Here is a 17,494-nt window from a genome sequence, read left to right as displayed (position 1 = left end):
GAAGAGTGCCGCCAGCTCGCGCGCACCTTTACGTCACAAGAACAACAGCGCCAGAAGGAAGGACGCGCCGACTCACTGCCCAGTCCCACGTATGATCCAGGGTCTCTTGTATGGCTGGCTGCTCCGTGCCAAACTCCAGGCCTTTCCTCAAAACTCGTTCCAAAGTACGAAGGGCTTTACCGCGTCTTGGAGCGGACGTCCCCGGTGAATTTTCTCATCGAGCCACTTTCTCCACCTGACGACATGTGCCTGTGTGGACGTGACCTCGTCCACGTGGCGCGTCTCAAGCCCTACCATGACCCTCTGCCAACAACCTCTTAGGTCGCCAGGATGGCTCTTTTTCTGCGGGGGCGATTGTGAAGAAGACGCGCCTCCGTCCAGCGGCATAGCCAACGCTCGGCCCGCTGTGCTCGCGCTGTTGGTCGCTGGTGTTTTTGGAGACGGTGCTCCACGCTGCCTCGCCGTTCTTGGAACTCGTAGCGTCCTTGAAGGACACCGTCAATAAACCTCTTCTCAATGGCGTATATCTCGCGGTAGAAAGTCTTTAACAGCACCGGACTCGCATAGTTTCTTTCTGTTTGTAATCGCCTCCAAGCAACGGACTCAGCTCTGTTCAGTTTAACGTGAGGTGGTGGTAATATTCACCTCTGATTTTGATAGAATTTGGTAACATCGCTAAATCTTGTTAATCTGTCTTTTTCTTTCCAGATCTCCTCCTCCACATTCCCCTGACCAATGCAAGTCTGTCCTTGCTCAGCTTGGCGAGTTAAACCTCGAGCTTCGCGGTGTGCTACCTCGTTGGCGTTGATTGCGTGAGTGCCTGGAGTCGTATGCGCTGGGAACCAGAGCAATTGCCTGCCGTTCTTTTCTGCGTTAGAGATTTTCGCTGTGTTGACTATGATGATGTGCCACGCCCAGGAGAGATCCTACCCTTGGCATAGTTTCTAATGGCCACTTGAGAATCGCTAATTATGTATTGAGCATTCGTGGTGATCAATGCTAGTGCAATGGCTACCTCCTTTGCTGTCTCGGAATGTTTGATATTAACTGACACACTTTTAAGGGGTTTTTGGGTGTGATCTACGACTGTTGTCACGTAGCTATTTCTGTACGGGTATTCAGCCGCATCTACGAAGGCTGCTCTGTCGTCTGATCCATAGCTTCGGATCATTTTCTCTTCTCTACTCGTGCGTCTGCCCTTGTTGTAAACTGGATGCATGTTCTTGGGTACATTTGTTACTAGGAGTTTGTCGTGAATTTCTCTCGTTATCGTCATATTTTCCCCGTAGTGATTGTGGTAATTCATTCCTAGCTTGCGTAGTATATGCCGTCCTGTTTTGGTTTTGGTTAGTCATTACACCTGAGAAGCAGTCAAAACATTTTCGTTTATTATCAAAAATGTACCAAGGATGGAGTCACACATTTATTAACTGCGGTATTGCAGAATAAATATTTTGAGGATACATAATTTAGCCGAAATTCAGTAGGTTCTCCTTTGTGACGTTATCGCCACCAGCCATGCCCGCCATGCCAGCCATGTCCGTGCCCATGACTGTGAATGACGTATATTTTCTTGTGGTAACCGTGACCATGGCCCCCGTGATGACCATGATGATGGCCGTGATGACCATAGTGGTGGCCGTGATGACCATAATGATGGTACCCGGCGTTCGCAGTCATTAGTACCAAGGAAACGACGAGCAGAATGCGAACTGCAAAACAGTGAGAGCAAACGCTGTGACTAGATTCCACAAGTGCGCCAATTGCGGTGGTTTGTTGCGCTGTTATGAAAACATTGACCCATAGTGCCTGGTCAGTAATAGATAAGGCTTCTGGTTAGACATTTTATTGTTTTTGATGCTACGAAACAGTCATCTCGAACCTACTAATAGTTTGAGTTATTTGAGCAGCACATTTAAAAAAATTACTCGCCCAAGCTGCAAGGTAAAACAAGGAAATCTTACCCCATTAAATTAATCTTAAATTCACCTACAATCTACATAATTCTTCGAGACCATGAAGTACTGGCACGCTGTACATTATCGTCTCACATTTTTATAGTTTGATTAAGCACCACGAATGCTAACCAGGCATCACGGGAAGAAAATTGAACTGAATTGTGGGATTTTACGTGCCAAAACAACGATTAGATTATGAGGAACGCCGTAGTGGGCGACTCCGGATTAATTTTTGCCGCCTTTTTGCCATCTTTAACGCGCGTCCAATAAACGAGACACGGGCGTTTTTGCATTTTGCCCCCATCTAAATGCGGCCGCAGCAGCCGGGATTTGATCCCGCGGCCTCGTGATTAGCAGCGCAACACCATAGCCGCTAAGCCACCGTGGCGGGTGGGAAGAAAATAGCAAGCAATTCTAGAATAATAAGATCAATCACCAGATATATGTACAATATGTTAAACTTTCAGTAATAGTCGAAATACTAACAACAGATAAGGAAGAAGTACATGACAGTGTTAAATGTCAAAAGTGCCCTGGCCGGAATAGCTACACAATTCCTGCAAAGCAAAGCAGCATTTAGAGCAAGCGCGACGAACGCAAGGAAGTTGTAATGGAAAACCTTTCATCCTGCCTCGTCCTTTATTGTTTCCGGAGTTGTTTCGACTACGCATTCTGCAAATCGCATGGAAGAACCCGGCATTTCTACACTATCTAACCAACCACTTACGAGTGACTTCATCGTCGCTGATGTTCTCTCTTCCTAGAGTACGTGAAGTGCAAAGGATATTGTAGCCTGACTCGCGAGAGCCTTATATACTCTAAACAAAAGCGGTAAGTGTACCACGAAACTGTGACCAACTAAAACAAAATGAAACACTGACTAAAACAGGCTTTCTCGCACAAATGCTCTGATATGAGACAGGAATCAGAGTATATCAAATGAAGAGGGTGAGAATCAAACTGGCCTCATTCGATTCTCGGTTCCTGACGAAGACCGTGCGCAAATTGCACGCATGCAGTCAGCGGTGAAATGGGCAGCGGCGTGTTGGAGACAGACCTTTGAGATTCCTGAACCACGCGAACCACTGCAATCAACGTTGCTCACTCGTGGCTGCGGGAATGACAGTCATCGCGAACAATTGACATTATTGCAGGCGTGTTACTGTGGCAAATAAACGAGGGGTGTTCTACATGAGCGGTGAACCATGATCCGGTGACATCAGAAGTATTGCGCCAAAGGCAGCGATGCGTAACGGGCAGGTTATTCTTATTTTTCCCTTTCGCCTTAGAAAGTGCAGTCCGACGTTCCCGTGTCCGGCTGGTTTTGGCATTCAACTTCTCAGTCCTAGTTTGGGAGATTGACACGCCACAGACGCTGCCAAGTTCTGATGCTTAAGTTGCGGAACGACATAAATGTCTGTATACTCATATTCCGATGCACATTGAACATACCAGCATTCTAAAAGCTAATTCGGAGCCACACATTAGGTGCATTTGCCAAGCCCGGTGCAGACGTGAGGCGTTCAAACTCTTTCATAACATCAATATGTATCTTACTGTTGAAAAGGAAACTGCGCTTAACACGTTGTGCGCTGCTGGGCCTCATTATTAACACTACAACGATGCCCGTGCAGGTTTTTAATGGAAAGAGAACGCCCTATTGGTACGTAGTATACTGAAGAGTCATATCAAAGGTGTCGTTTCTTGCCATAAAGAAATTGTCTGACATCGAAAAATTTGAGCTCTAGAGGATTCAATTTCATATTACATGATTTTTAAGGAAGGTAAAGTTGGAATGTACGTGACATTAGCACGAACCTACATAAAAGCCCGTAGCTTCGTAGCTTAGTGCAATTCTCATGAGCATGACAATTTTCTCATTCTTGAGACATCGAAATGCTGTCCGATTGGGTACATCGTGCACACGCTGTCGAAATTCCGTTAATTATTTAAACCTGACTGAACCGACATTTACCAAGAGTCACTACATCGTTGCACGGACGTCATCACTTTCTTGTTGGTTTGCATAGAAGAAATGTGGAATAACCTCGAGTTCTATGCATTTCCTGCGTGTCATCATTTCACCCTTACAATCGAGACTGTGCTGCCGCATTGATCAGGGAAGAATCACCATTGCAGCTAGTAAAAACTGCATCTAGCCATATATTGTATAATAATATTGAACAGCCGAGTGGTGTACTGCTTCTCGTACAGACTGCCAACTATCTTGCCTGTGTTATTTGTTTACTGTAAATGGTGGTTGTTATTTTCTAGTTTGACTGCTGATTAGCTACGAGCTTATATAATGTATACGGAATGTTGTTTACTTAGTGTTCTATTTCCGCTCGTCATTATAATGAGAACTAACTTGCGTTAAGGAAACTAGTAATGTTCGTCCTATTTTTCGCGCAATGTTCAGGTAGCAGGGCCCATTTAGGGTAAGGTGCACCTAACATTAGATCCTTTATCCCTGAGAGCATATCAGAATGACAATAAAAGGTGCAGGTAACGTAGCGATGTAGGACATTATTAGATGCACCTTCGCCTGTATCAACCTTCATGGTCATTGGTTTTCCACCGTACTTGTCGGGAGCTGGTGCTGCCGCGACAAGCGTCCGTGCTATTCGTGCACATGGTGGCCAATCCTTTCGCTACTGAGCTTGAGGTCGAAAGTTCGACCCCGTACACGGCAGCGGATTTTCGATAAGCGCAAAATGCAGCGAAACACTTCTACGTAGGTCTAAGTACACGTTAAAGAAGCCGAGATGCTCAAAACAAATACGGAGTACCCAAACATGGCGTGCCTCATAGTAATGTGGTTTGCTGAGGCAGAAAAAAATACCCCATTCAAAATGCTTGCTGCACCAGTTACGGATCACCAAGGCTACACCCCCAAGCACCCGCGCTGTTTCTACTACTTCCATTTTAGGTCGGCGTTTAGTGGTCCCGCTAACATGCATCCTTTAGGCTACCCAGGTTAGCTGTCGAAAGAAGAGGATACTGATATGCTCAGGGAAATTACATCGCTTTTACTAAAGCTGATAGGAAAACAACCCACTAATTTTATGGCAAGACGATGAACGCTGCCGTGTTGAGGTTTGTTGCCTAAATTCTGCAATTCAAGTGCGAACAACCACAGTGGTGCCGGTAGCGCAGCTGTGAATGTCGTCGGATTCACTATACGACCTGACACTGCCAACTGACATTTTTTTCAGTGCGTAACTGAAGGAGTGGAATAATTGCCGCAAAATGAATGAATGAATGGTTTTTATTTCTTTTCACATTACAAAAGAGGAGACAGGACTAAAAGCTGAGGTACAGCTTGACGAGGGTCCCGCCCCCTTATACGTTTGACAGCAGAGCACTGCAGAAACATTACGAAAAATGCAACACTTGCAACAAAGTAATATTGGAAACAAAATGCACTTTCAACAAAAAGAATCTAGTATAAAATTACACAAAGACATATATACTTATATACACATAGAATTTCGCATTTATACCTATATACACGCATGCAGATACAGATCATATGCACAAGCAATGCACACAGATCTATATACACGTATGTACAGGTGTGCTATCACGCACTCATGACTGCAATATGTAAACAAAACTTTTATGACATACTAGTCGATTTGGCATAACTGACTGAATAGTCTTATTTCGTTATTGGAAATGCATAAAGGATCAAAGTCTTCCTGTGCGAGTTGATTAAGTAGAATGGGTACTGTATGTGTTAATGATTGTTTATCGTAATTGGTCCGAGGTGTGCGGACGTGCCATTCCTCTTTATGCCCAGTATCACGGATGCTACAGTTTGCTTTTAAATCGGCCAGAGAAAACACAATAGATTTATTAGACTTCAAATATGACCTGTAGCTCAAAATTAAACGATAGTTGTATAAAAAGAATACAGGCGAGATTTCAAACTTTGAGAACAGATTTGTCGTAAAAAATAAACGAGGGACATTGGCAATGTATCGCACTGCTCTTTTCTGGAGCAAATGCAATTTCATAAGGTTTACCTTGCTAGTAGTGCCCCAAACGAGGTTACAGCATTGCAGAACTGACAATGCTAAAGTATTATAAAGTAAAATTTTATTTTAACAGGAAGAAAGGATTTCAATCGACCTATTGTCCCTACAGCAGATGATAGCTTTTTACTTACATGTTCTACGTGATCATTCCAACTTAAATCTTTAGCGAATGTTACCCCTAAGACAGAGACCGTGTTAACAATTTCTAATTGATCCGTACCTATTTTCATGTTTATTGAACTTCGTAATTTTTTGCCTCTGCATATAGACAACAACTTTTGTCTTGCTGGCATTCATTCGCAGACAGTTTGCATCAGCCCAATCTTTAAGTTCTCTTAACGCTCTGTTCCCCTGAAGCTGTAGTTCAGTTTCTGACGTAGCAGTAATAAACATTGCTGTATCATCAGCATAAGAAATCAATTTTGCCCGTACTGAACTTGCTGGCATATCATTTACAAACATTATGAACAGGAGTGGTCCAAGGATGCTTCCCTGCGGAACTCCAACTCTTACAGCCCGAAGACTGGACTTTTCCCTTTCCAACTCGACATATTGTGCTCGATGCGATAAATAAGATTCAAAGAGCTCCAAGGCGATACCACGGATACCATAAGCTAGCAGCTTAGCGAGTAAAATTTTATGATTGACAAGATCGAATGCTTTAGAAAAATCTGTGTATATTCCCATCAGTAATATTTTATCGGTGAACGCCTGTAGAATTGTTTCTTTATCAATTAAAAGAGCTGTTTCTGTGGAACGATGCTTCCTAAAGCCATGTTGGAAATCGCCTAACAAATTATTGTTGTCAAGATATGATACTATTCTAGCGTGAATTATTTTTTCAATGTCTTTTGAAAATACTGGTAGGATCGAAATTGGACGATAATTGCCCAGCAAGTTTTGTCGCCTTTTTTAAACACAGGCTGCACTCGAGCAATTTGCATGTCTTTCGGAAATTGACCAGATGATAGAATCAAGTTGTAAATGTGAGTAAGGACAGGAAAAATGATGTCAAGGACATGCTTTACAGGTCCAATTTCAATACCATCTGTGTCCTGGGATTCACTACTTTTAACAGAGCTTATAAAAGAGAAAACCTCAGCACAATTCGTAGGAGTGAAGAAAAATGACTTCGCACTCATGTTTTTAATGGGCAAAGCATCATAATGACTACTCTGTAAATCACTACAGGGATTAACTTGTTGAACAAAAAAATCGTTAAAAGCATCTGATAGTGCTGTGCCAGATAGCTGTTTACCTTGATGTATAAAGTTATCAGGAATAATGTGAGGTTTATCAGGGCCTAGCATAAAGTTTAAATTTCTCCATGTCGCATCGGATCGCGTAGGCGCCGGTTCTGAAAATAAGTTTTGTAGATATAAATTTTTAGCTGTTTTCAGTGTACTTGTAAGTTTATTTCGGTACGACCTATATTCTTCCAAACTAGCTGGATTTTTATGTTTAACAAAATGGGCGTACAGCGCATTCTTATGCTTGATCATGTTTAATAATTCATAAGTAACCCAAGGTTTACGAGCTTTCGAAACTTTTTCTAACTTTTTTAGGCGAAAATGGTCATGGTATATTTTTTTAAATGTAATGATGAAAGCGGAGTATGCACTCTCACTATTGGTTGAATTTAAAACATTGTCCCACTGCTGCGAATTGGTGGAGCTGCGAAAATCCTCCAGACAACGCGCTGTTATGTCTTGAACATAGCGAATTGGTGTGCTCTTTTTTACTAAACGAAAATTACTGTTGATTAACATAACAATACCTAAATGGTCACTGATATGTGTATAAATAATATCCGCTATTACATCATCAAAGTAAGTGTTCGTGATAAAAATATCTAACAGTGTGGCAGTTCCTTGAGTAACACGTGTTGGCGCTGCAATTACATTGCTCAAACTGTTCGCGATCGTCAGGTCCTGAAAGTGTTGCTTATGGTGCGTGTGCGTAAGCCTGTCTACATTGCAGTCACCTCCTAGAAAAAGTTTAAAATTTTCTTCCGCAACATGACTGAAAAGCTTTCCGGTGAAACTCAAAAATCGAATAAAATCACCGGAGGGTGGCCGGTAGGTGACACAAAAAAGATTGTCGCGGTTTCGGAGTGTAAGTACTTCAATATCAGAACTGATAGCGCAGAAATCGTCCACAATTTCACATGTGATGCCCTCCTTTACAAAAATAGCAACACCGCCTCCGCATTTTCCTTGCCGATTTCGATAGAAGCTTTGATAGCCGGGGGGACAAAACACTTGTGACGTGTTAGTGTACCACGTTTCCGTAAGAAGTATAACCGTGAAAGGCACGTTTATGCTTTCCAGGAGCATTTCCATTTCATCAGTTTTATTTACTAATGAACGAACATTTTGGTGAAAAAATGACAGTGATGGTCTTTTTGCTTTCATCAGTATGTTAACATCATCTAATAAAAAACCCATAACTGAACATAAACACACAAAAAGGAAACATAAAACAACTGAGCTTTTCTTACACGATGTTCCTTAAGTCATCCAGGCTATTTATGGGAACAGCAGGCGTCCCAGCCGATTTGCGAACGAATATCTTGCCATTTCTTGTCCACGCATACTGCCATTTACAATCTTTTCTCTTTTCATTCGCGGCACCGAATAGCCGCTTCATGGCAGGGCACAAATGCTCGTTTACATAAACGGGCACTTTTAGTGAAAATCCCAATGCATCGGAAGATAGCTTTTGTTTCCTAGCCTTGTCTAGGAAGGAGTCTCGCGATGATCTTCGGGCAAACTGAATGACAATGTTAGGGGCCGTAGTATTGCCTGATGTTTTAACACGATGGCAGATTGCAATGTCAGGGTCCTCAAGAGGTATGCCTACAGCTTGTCCTAGTTTTTTGGCGATTTCTTTGATGTTTTCGTTCGAAGCATGTGGCACGCCCTTGACTTCTACGTTATTGCATCTCGAGTGCTGTTCACTTTGCAGAAGTCTAGTCTCATGTTGTTTCAGCTCCTCACACAGAGCATCATGCTTACCCTCCAACACCCTAACACTTTCTTTTAAAGCTTGATTTTCTGTTTCGACTCGATCTACGGATACCTTCATTGACTCGTATCCTTCGTTTATGAAGTTCAGGCTAGCCTTTATTTCCCTGATGTCCTTTCTTAAATCCCTCTCAAGGCTTTCTCGAAAATCACGAAATTCCTGCATCATTGTGCACTTGAAATCCTCAAACAACTTATTCATTTCCTTTGTCATGCTATGCAAGTAGTGCGAAATTCAAAGTAGCAAGATTAAGTACAACACTACAAGTAGATACAGAGAGGCAGTAATGCACAGCTTAAGAAAAAGTAGGCACTATAACAGCAACAGCAGCAGCAGAAACGGCAGGAGAACGTGTGATAGATACAACAAAACATGGTAGAAACACGCTGACCTGTACGGTAAAAATTTCAAGTGTCCGACAGGTATACACGCTGCCGCAAGCTGCTGCTGCCAAATGGAGTGTTCCTGGGTCTTCGACGAGCTTTTAACGGCCACGCTGGAAACCACGCAGGCGCAGTACGATGCAGTCGGTGTACGCGCTCCCACGAAGGAAACAGCAGGACGATATGTGTGGCGCCGCAGTGTTCCTTCGGCAGGATCGGTAACCGGCAGTCTGTACGGTAAAAATTTCAAGTGTCAGACAGGTATATAGGCTGCCGCAAGCTGCTGCTGCCAAATGGAGTGTTCCTGGGTCTTCGACGAGCTTTTAACGGCCACGCTGGAAACCACGCAGGCGCAGTACGATGCAGTCGGTGTACGCGCTCCCACGAAGGAAACAGCAGGACGATATGTGTGGCGCCGCAGTGTTCCTTCGGCAGGATCGGTAACCGGCAGTCTGTACGGTAAAAATTTCAAGTGTCAGACAGGTATATAGGCTGCCGCAAGCTGCTGCTGCCAAATGGAGTGTTCCTGGGTCTTCGACGAGCTTTTAACGGCCACGCTGGAAACCACGCAGGCGCAGTACGATGCAGTCGGTGTACGCGCTCCCACGAAGGAAACAGCAGGACGATATGTGTGGCGCCGCAGTGTTCCTTCGGCAGGATCGGTAACCGGCAGTCTGTACGGTAAAAATTTCAAGTGTCAGACAGGTATATAGGCTGCCGCAAGCTGCTGCTGCCAAATGGAGTGTTCCTGGGTCTTCGACGAGCTTTTAACGGCCACGCTGGAAACCACGCAGGCGCAGTACGATGCAGTCGGTGTACGCGCTCCCACGAAGGAAACAGCAGGACGATATGGGTGGCGCCGCAGTGTTCCTTCGGCAGGATCGGTAACCGGCAGTCTGTACGGTAAAAATTTCAAGTGTCAGACAGGTATATAGGCTGCCGCAAGCTGCTGCTGCCAAATGGAGTGTTCCTGGGTCTTCGACGAGCTTTTAACGGCCACGCTGGAAACCACGCAGGCGCAGTACGATGCAGTCGGTGTACGCGCTCCCACGAAGGAAACAGCAGGACGATATGGGTGGCGCCGCAGTGTTCCTTCGGCAGGATCGGTAACCGGCAGTCTGTACGGTAAAAATTTCAAGTGTCAGACAGGTATATAGGCTGCCGCAAGCTGCTGCTGCCAAATGGAGTGTTCCTGGGTCTTCGACGAGCTTTTAACGGCCACGCTGGAAACCACGCAGGCGCAGTACGATGCAGTCGGTGTACGCGCTCCCACGAAGGAAACAGCAGGACGATATGGGTGGCGCCGCAGTGTTCCTTCGGCAGGATCGGTAACCGGCAGTCTGTACGGTAAAAATTTCAAGTGTCAGACAGGTATATAGGCTGCCGCAAGCTGCTGCTGCCAAATGGAGTGTTCCTGGGTCTTCGACGAGCTTTTAACGGCCACGCTGGAAACCACGCAGGCGCAGTACGATGCAGTCGGTGTACGCGCTCCCACGAAGGAAACAGCAGGACGATATGTGTGGCGCCGCAGTGTTCCTTCGGCAGGATCGGTAACCGGCAGTCTGTACGGTAAAAATTTCAAGTGTCAGACAGGTATATAGGCTGCCGCAAGCTGCTGCTGCCAAATGGAGTGTTCCTGGGTCTTCGACGAGCTTTTAACGGCCACGCTGGAAACCACGCAGGCGCAGTACGATGCAGTCGGTGTACGCGCTCCCACGAAGGAAACAGCAGGACGATATGGGTGGCGCCGCAGTGTTCCTTCGGCAGGATCGGTAACCGGCAGTCTGTACGGTAAAAATTTCAAGTGTCAGACAGGTATATAGGCTGCCGCAAGCTGCTGCTGCCAAATGGAGTGTTCCTGGGTCTTCGACGAGCTTTTAACGGCCACGCTGGAAACCACGCAGGCGCAGTACGATGCAGTCGGTGTACGCGCTCCCACGAAGGAAACAGCAGGACGATATGTGTGGCGCCGCAGTGTTCCTTCGGCAGGATCGGTAACCGGCAGTCTGTACGGTAAAAATTTCAAGTGTCAGACAGGTATATAGGCTGCCGCAAGCTGCTGCTGCCAAATGGAGTGTTCCTGGGTCTTCGACGAGCTTTTAACGGCCACGCTGGAAACCACGCAGGCGCAGTACGATGCAGTCGGTGTACGCGCTCCCACGAAGGAAACAGCAGGACGATATGGGTGGCGCCGCAGTGTTCCTTCGGCAGGATCGGTAACCGGCAGTCTGTACGGTAAAAATTTCAAGTGTCAGACAGGTATACACGCTGCCGCAAGCTGCTGCTGCCAAATGGAGTGTTCCTGGGTCTTCGACGAGCTTTTAACGGCCACGCTGGAAACCACGCAGGCGCAGTACGATGCAGTCGGTGTACGCGCTCCCACGAAGGAAACAGCAGGACGATATGGGTGGCGCCGCAGTGTTCCTTCGGCAGGATCGGTAACCGGCAGTCTGTACGGTAAAAATTTCAAGTGTCAGACAGGTATACACGCTGCCGCAAGCTGCTGCTGCCAAATGGAGTGTTCCTGGGTCTTCGACGAGCTTTTAACGGCCACGCTGGAAACCACGCAGGCGCAGTACGATGCAGTCGGTGTACGCGCTCCCACGAAGGAAACAGCAGGACGATATGGGTGGCGCCGCAGTGTTCCTTCGGCAGGATCGGTAACCGGCAGTCTGTACGGTAAAAATTTCAAGTGTCAGACAGGTATATAGGCTGCCGCAAGCTGCTGCTGCCAAATGGAGTGTTCCTGGGTCTTCGACGAGCTTTTAACGGCCACGCTGGAAACCACGCAGGCGCAGTACGATGCAGTCGGTGTACGCGCTCCCACGAAGGAAACAGCAGGACGATATGGGTGGCGCCGCAGTGTTCCTTCGGCAGGATCGGTAACCGGCAGTCTGTACGGTAAAAATTTCAAGTGTCAGACAGGTATATAGGCTGCCGCAAGCTGCTGCTGCCAAATGGAGTGTTCCTGGGTCTTCGACGAGCTTTTAACGGCCACGCTGGAAACCACGCAGGCGCAGTACGATGCAGTCGGTGTACGCGCTCCCACGAAGGAAACAGCAGGACGATATGGGTGGCGCCGCAGTGTTCCTTCGGCAGGATCGGTAACCGGCAGTCTGTACGGTAAAAATTTCAAGTGTCAGACAGGTATATAGGCTGCCGCAAGCTGCTGCTGCCAAATGGAGTGTTCCTGGGTCTTCGACGAGCTTTTAACGGCCACGCTGGAAACCACGCAGGCGCAGTACGATGCAGTCGGTGTACGCGCTCCCACGAAGGAAACAGCAGGACGATATGGGTGGCGCCGCAGTGTTCCTTCGGCAGGATCGGTAACCGGCAGTCTGTACGGTAAAAATTTCAAGTGTCAGACAGGTATATAGGCTGCCGCAAGCTGCTGCTGCCAAATGGAGTGTTCCTGGGTCTTCGACGAGCTTTTAACGGCCACGCTGGAAACCACGCAGGCGCAGTACGATGCAGTCGGTGTACGCGCTCCCACGAAGGAAACAGCAGGACGATATGTGTGGCGCCGCAGTGTTCCTTCGGCAGGATCGGTAACCGGCAGTCTGTACGGTAAAAATTTCAAGTGTCAGACAGGTATACACGCTGCCGCAAGCTGCTGCTGCCAAATGGAGTGTTCCTGGGTCTTCGACGAGCTTTTAACGGCCACGCTGGAAACCACGCAGGCGCAGTACGATGCAGTCGGTGTACGCGCTCCCACGAAGGAAACAGCAGGACGATATGGGTGGCGCCGCAGTGTTCCTTCGGCAGGATCGGTAACCGGCAGTCTGTACGGTAAAAATTTCAAGTGTCAGACAGGTATATAGGCTGCCGCAAGCTGCTGCTGCCAAATGGAGTGTTCCTGGGTCTTCGACGAGCTTTTAACGGCCACGCTGGAAACCACGCAGGCGCAGTACGATGCAGTCGGTGTACGCGCTCCCACGAAGGAAACAGCAGGACGATATGTGTGGCGCCGCAGTGTTCCTTCGGCAGGATCGGTAACCGGCAGTCTGTACGGTAAAAATTTCAAGTGTCAGACAGGTATACACGCTGCCGCAAGCTGCTGCTGCCAAATGGAGTGTTCCTGGGTCTTCGACGAGCTTTTAACGGCCACGCTGGAAACCACGCAGGCGCAGTACGATGCAGTCGGTGTACGCGCTCCCACGAAGGAAACAGCAGGACGATATGGGTGGCGCCGCAGTGTTCCTTCGGCAGGATCGGTAACCGGCAGTCTGTACGGTAAAATTTCAAGTGTCAGACAGGTATACACGGCTGCCGCAAGCTGCTGCTGCCAAATGGAGTGTTCCTGGGTCTTCGACGAGCTTTTAACGGCCACGCTGGAAACCACGCAGGCGCAGTACGATGCAGTCGGTGTACGCGCTCCCACGAAGGAAACAGCAGGACGATATGGGTGGCGCCGCAGTGTTCCTTCGGCAGGATCGGTAACCGTCAGTCTGTACGGTAAAAATTTCAAGTGTCAGACAGGTATATAGGCTGCCGCAAGCTGCTGCTGCCAAATGGAGTGTTCCTGGGTCTTCGACGAGCTTTTAACGGCCACGCTGGAAACCACGCAGGCGCAGTACGATGCAGTCGGTGTACGCGCTCCCACGAAGGAAACAGCAGGACGATATGGGTGGCGCCGCAGTGTTCCTTCGGCAGGATCGGTAACCGGCAGTCTGTACGGTAAAAATTTCAAGTGTCAGACAGGTATATACGCTGCCGCAAGCTGCTGCTGCCAAATGGAGTGTTCCTGGGTCTTCGACGAGCTTTTAACGGCCACGCTGGAAACCACGCAGGCGCAGTACGATGCAGTCGGTGTACGCGCTCCCACGAAGGAAACAGCAGGACGATATGGGTGGCGCCGCAGTGTTCCTTCGGCAGGATCGGTAACCGGCAGTCTGTACGGTAAAAATTTCAAGTGTCAGACAGGTATATAGGCTGCCGCAAGCTGCTGCTGCCAAATGGAGTGTTCCTGGGTCTTCGACGAGCTTTTAACGGCCACGCTGGAAACCACGCAGGCGCAGTACGATGCAGTCGGTGTACGCGCTCCCACGAAGGAAACAGCAGGACGATATGGGTGGCGCCGTAGTGTTCCTTCGGCAGGATCGGTAACCGGCAGTCTGTACGGTAAAAGTTTCAAGTGTCAGACAGGTATATAGGCTGCCGCAAGCTCCTGCTGCCAAATGGAGTGTTCCTGGGTCTTCGACGAGCTTTTAACGGCCACGCTGGAAACCACGCAGGCGCAGTACGATGCAGTCGGTGTACGCGCTCCCACGAAGGAAACAGCAAGACGATATGGGTGGCGCCGCAGTGTTCCTTCGGCAGGATCGCTAACCCAATGGGCCACAAAAATCCTGTGGACGTCCGAATTATATCCGAACGTCCACGTCCAGAGCCGGTTATCCCCAGGATTACCCAGGGACGTTGTGTTCCGGATGTTTTGAACGTCCGTTTTGTTTTTAATCTCGAACGTCCTAAGGACATCTGCACTGGATTTTACGCGGACGTCATGCTTCAGACGGCAGAGGGACATCCATGGGACATCATCTATTTGATTATTTCTCAACAGTTTCTGCACTGCGTATAGTTCAAGCGACATCTGCAATGGACATCGCATAAATTCTCGATCGTGAATTCGCAACAGAGTTTTTCGTGGCAAAATTGCACGCTTCCACAAAAAAAAGCTAAATAACAATACACACAGTTCAAGCGCCCCGAATTTGCAACTACGCCGCTGCAGGAGTGGAAAATGTGAATAAGTTCCACCTGCCCGAGCACGCTTAAATCGTGGACTTCGCTAAATGTGCCGTTTCTATGTACGTGTCGTAAGCGTGACGGCCTTGGCCCAAACGCTGACGTATTCCTCACCTCGCGATCCACCGACGGAATTATCTTTTACACCATCAACTTGCGCACATATGTCCGCAACACCAGCCATGAAAGTTCTACAAAGGTGTACTACTGTACATCGCAGCACATTTTTCGCCAACGCATAAAAAATATGTTTCGCACCGATCAACCGTTCGTTTGTTTACAAAACGCCGGCGCCGCCAAAAACGAGCTACATTGACGCACCATAGTTGCCAGCATTACAACAAGAGTCTACCAAAAACCAATACAAACTCAGTAATTTACGAAAACATATATCGTTACATAAGTAACTGCTCTCAGTGAAAGTTATTAATTTATTTTATTCGTATCTTGAACATAGGTGGTGATAATATCCACCCCCACCTGCAGCCACGGTGAGAGAGACAGAAGCACGTAGGGTGCCTCGATGCGAGCGGCGGCGCTGGCATCGAGGCACTCTAGAAACACGTAGCCGCCTAGTTATCAACATCATCAGCTTGCTCATTCGCGCCAAAAGCAACCAAAGGTCGCGTTTTGTTGGTTCTTTATTCTATGTTTTATTCCTCCATGCCAAAGGACCTCTGAATGCGTGCAAGTGCGTGCGCTAAGTCTCCGTTTGAACATCTGGGCCTTGTTTATGCATCTTGCAGACGTTAGAGCAAGAAACAAAGGTGAGGAAAACTTGTACTTCAGGGCTGCGCTTGGTTACGGGAAGTGGCGGGAAATTCCTATTTCAGGACTGCACTTGTGGTTTCGGGAAGTGGCGGGAAGATGCGCAAGCTTTCATAGGCGATGTAATCGGCTTATGGTTTCTTGTAGAGTCTCTGTAAATATGGAGAGTGCTCGCGAAGGACGTATTGCAGAGAAGGCGTCGCGGGAGACGAGAAGAGTGCTTGAACTAATTGACCCTCTGCGTGTTATGCCGGAATGCTCGCGGGACAACACAAATGCTGTCTCCGATGCTCACGAAGAAGCTGTAGTTGAATAATCTGAAAGCCTTTCTGAAGACGCACATTTCTCTGACCTGGATAATTCCGTGCGGCCGGGGGATAGTTTGTCACGCATCTGCCAGTCAAGTACCCGCTGTCAGGATACTGAGGGCTCAATTGCAGAAGTTGAAGAAGCTCCAGAAGAGAATTTTCAAGAGGGCCTTAGAAGGTGGGCAGTTGAGAACAACATAAGGAGAAATGCGCTAACAGACTTGCTACAGCTGCTCAAACGTCATGGCAGCCTTTATGCACTTGATATCCCAGATGACGCGCGGACACTCCTGAAAACTCCACGACGAAAAAATAAGTATGCCGTAACGGCTTTGAGCCCAGGTGACTATTGTCACTTCGGCCTTGCAGCCGGACTAAAACATTCATTGAGGTTTGTGAAAACCATTCCAGATGTTGTTTCTCTCACAGTGAATGTGGATGGTCTGCCACTTGCGAAAAGTTCTAAGATGCAGCTGTGGCCCATACAATGCCAGGCTAGCTTTTCTGGGGATGGTCGCACTGCGCCATTTGTTGTTGGAGCATTTGCAGGGCCATCAAAGCCACATTCTTCAAATGACTTCTTGCGACCTTTTGTCGATGAGCTCCAGCACTTGATGTCTCATGGTCTAACTGTCTGTGATCAACTAATTCAGGTCCAACTGAAGGCAATTGTTTGTGACGCACCTGCACGGTCGTTCATAATGATGACAAAAGGCCACAGTTGGTATAGTGGTTGTCCAAAATGCACAGTTGAGGGTGCATACATTGGAGGCAAGGTTGTATTCCTTGATGCAAACTGCTCCCTTCGTACAGATATCAGCTTCAGGCAGCAGTATGATCTTGAGCACCACAGAGGAACATCCATTCTTCTCGAGTTACCTCTTGATACTGTGCGCGATGTGCCATTGGATTACATGCATGTGGTTCTTCTAGGTGTTGTCAGGAAGCTGCTCTCCCTATGGGTTACAGGTCCTTTGCATGTTCGTCTCGGGCCGCTTCAGCGCCGTAATTTTCATGAACAAAGCAGTGCCTTGCGGCCTTACATTCCGTGTGAGTTTGCACGTAAACCGAGGGGCCTCGACGAGTTAGATCGTTGGAAGGCTGTGGAATTCAGACTGTTCTTGTTCTACACCGGACCACTTCTGCTCAACCTCACTCTTGCAGATGACCTCTATCAAAATTTCTTGCTTCTTCGTGCCGCACTCTAAATACTGGTTAATAGGCAGTTATGCATTCATCATGCTGACTACGCAGGGGAATTA

The 17,494-nt window shown here is 47.6% G+C and overlaps 1 pseudogene; it reads right to left on the bottom strand.

The window, feature by feature from the left end:
- Window positions 1-5,587: 5,587 nt before the first annotated feature.
- LOC125941925 (uncharacterized) lies at window positions 5,588-6,228 on the bottom strand (annotated as a pseudogene).
- Window positions 6,229-17,494: the final 11,266 nt, after the last annotated feature.

This window comes from Dermacentor silvarum, unplaced genomic scaffold (genome assembly GCF_013339745.2).
Source record: "Dermacentor silvarum isolate Dsil-2018 unplaced genomic scaffold, BIME_Dsil_1.4 Seq633, whole genome shotgun sequence".
NCBI lineage: Eukaryota > Metazoa > Arthropoda > Arachnida > Ixodida > Ixodidae > Dermacentor > Dermacentor silvarum.
Note: the sequence above shows the minus strand (reverse complement) of the source record. Positions and strands in the feature narration are given on the sequence as shown.